Raw genomic sequence first — 2407 nt, 5'->3', positions numbered from 1 at the left:
AGATCAACCTGAGAGGGGACCTCATCAATGGGATCAACAGCTAAAGGAGAGTCAGGAGGAGGGGCCAGACTCTGCCCAGTGGTGCCCAGTGACACAACATGGGGCAATGGGCGCAAACTGTAACCTGGGAAGTTCCACCTGACCGTGAGGAGAAACTTCTTTGTGAGGGTGAGGGAGCCCTGGCCCAGGCTGCCCAGAGAGGCTGTGGAGTCTCCTGCTCTGCAGAGACCCCAAACGCGCCTGGACGCCAAACTGGGCAACTGCTCTGGTCACTCTACTTTGGCAGGGGGTTGGCTGGGTGATCCCAGAGGTTCTTCCTGCCCCACCAGTCTGGGACTCTGGGATTCCGTGCTAATGGGGTCCCCTCTTGATGTCAGCTTTTTAAGAACAAGAGCAGCAGGAAAAGCAGCACTGTCAGGCTCCAGGCTGTTGCTCTGTTGCCCGCCAGCTCCCAGTGCGGGTTCTGTGGGAGAAATTCTGAAGCCAGTTTGTTCTGTTCTGGTAGAATCGTCACATAGACGGGACAAGACATGCAGGGAACTGTGACATGCCTGTGTACCTGCTGGCCCTCTCTGCATCTTTACTGGGAGAGTCTGCTTGGGCAAAACCCTCCCCAAATGTTTACCCAGATGCTGTGTGTGCAAGCCCAGGGCTGCCTGGGTGTGCCTGGGAGCTGAGCTGGTCTGAGCTTCATACGTCAGCAGCCCTCGCCTCTGGAGACCCGTTTGCAGCTTGGGGTGCAGCAGGGCTGTGTTGCTGGAGGCTGGAAAGGCCTTTGCTTTGGCACTAACTAGAGAAATGCTCCCACTTGGGCAACAGCGAGTCAGCTGGTAACCAGTGGGTTGTCCCAGTACCGGGATGCTGGAGTTCTGAGAAATCTGTGGTCTCAGGGAAGGCTGCTGTTGTGCAGACGGATGTCACGGCAGCTCCGCTCCCTGCTGCAGAAGACATTCGGTTCTGGCGCTGCTGGCAGCTCGCTGCAGTGTGTGTGTGGTTTCTCTGCTGGTGGGAGCAGTTTGCTGTTAGAAGCCCCCAAAAAGGGAAGACTGAGGGTGTTTGGTTGTTTTTTTTCTTTTTTTCACCAGTGCAATGTCCACGTGTGGACTTTGATTTCCCCTGAAGGAACATGTGTGACATCCTGCCCCATCCTCGGCCTTCCCATGCCGAGGCAGTTTCCCAAGCTCTGGAATGAAGCTCTGTTGGTCGTGAAGGTCTGGTCAAACTTTCTCACCATGTGCACAGGCTGGAAAAGCTTGAGAAAATGCTCCTTGCCTCATCCCTTTCTCTGGAAGATTTAACTCTTTACCATCCTCTTCTAAAGACTGACGATTTGCTTTTGCCCTTCGTCTGTGGGTGGGGGATTTGTTGTGACTCTGGTATTGTCCCATGGCGAGACATAGATACTCAAATTTTGAGTGATGTCGGTGACCATAGTGCTGTGGCAAAGCTACAGCCACCTGACCCTGCTGGGGGTCTGTGAGGTGAGGAGGGATTGGTTTTTTCTTCCCTCTTTGCCTCACTTTCCATGCTGTGTCTCTACTGGCTCTGGTTTTGAACAGCTGAAGGCTGGTGTCAGAGCTCGAAGTCCCCAGGGTGAACATGGACATGCCGCCAAGTCTCCAGCTTCCCGCTGTAAAGCGAGGTTCCTTCACACTGATGCTTTCAATCTGCTCCCAGCCAGGGCTTTCTTGTCCCCGGGGTGGGGTGGGTGGGTGAGTGAGTCCCTGAGGACTTGTCCTGCCCTGTTGCTGGCACAGCTGTGCCCCGGGCTCGCTGCTTCTGCTTCTTTGTGAGACAAGAGCATGGCACTGAGAGCCCTGCCGAGGCTGGGGTCACTTAGAGCAAACCTCTCCCAGCCAAAGGCTCTGCAAGCCCCATGGTGGCCTTGAGGTCACTGGGCACCCTCTTGGCAAAGAAATGCACCCAGCAGAGATTAAGCACCCGCGGGGGGGAGGAGCTGGGCTAGACTGGGGAGTGAAAGCTCACCCAGAGCAGAGGTAGGGGTGTGGCTGGTGCCTGGCTGCGTAGTGGGGTGGTGGAAGGGAATGGGATGCTGGTTTGCAGCCAGTTTGTGCCCAGTCAGGTGGGTGCACCATACAACCGGACCTCACTGGCTGCAGCGAGTCTGTCTGACACCTCAAAATCGAGGGTTTGATCCACTTCAAAGTCCCTCACGAGCTTTATGCCAGCACCAGCTGCTCTGGTTCTGCATCTCATGTGCTCGGTGTAGCTTTTGCTTCAGGGCTCTGTGGAACCACAGCCCGGAGAGGTCAGCGCAGCCCCTGGACTCTGCCTGTGCGTGAGGGGAAGCTGCAAGAGCCGGAGGGTGTGCGATTGGTTCAGTGATTGTGCAAAGCACCATTGCTTGTGAAAGGGCTCTTTCCTCAACCCGCTCTGCTCTGAAAGG

The 2407-nt window shown here is 55.9% G+C and overlaps 1 protein-coding gene across 1 annotated transcript in view; it reads left to right on the top strand.

The window, feature by feature from the left end:
* ZCCHC17 (zinc finger, CCHC domain containing 17) overlaps positions 1-2407 on the top strand; it is a gene marked incomplete at its 5' end in the record, with an annotated part of 10419 nt that overhangs the window by 7541 nt on the left and 471 nt on the right. The window lies entirely within an intron of this gene.

The sequence above is a fragment of the Buceros rhinoceros genome, unplaced genomic scaffold (genome assembly GCF_000710305.1).
Source record: "Buceros rhinoceros silvestris isolate BGI_N320 unplaced genomic scaffold, ASM71030v1 scaffold15670, whole genome shotgun sequence".
Classification (NCBI taxonomy): Eukaryota; Metazoa; Chordata; class Aves; order Bucerotiformes; family Bucerotidae; genus Buceros; species Buceros rhinoceros.
This window is presented reverse-complemented; position numbering and strand designations above follow the sequence as displayed.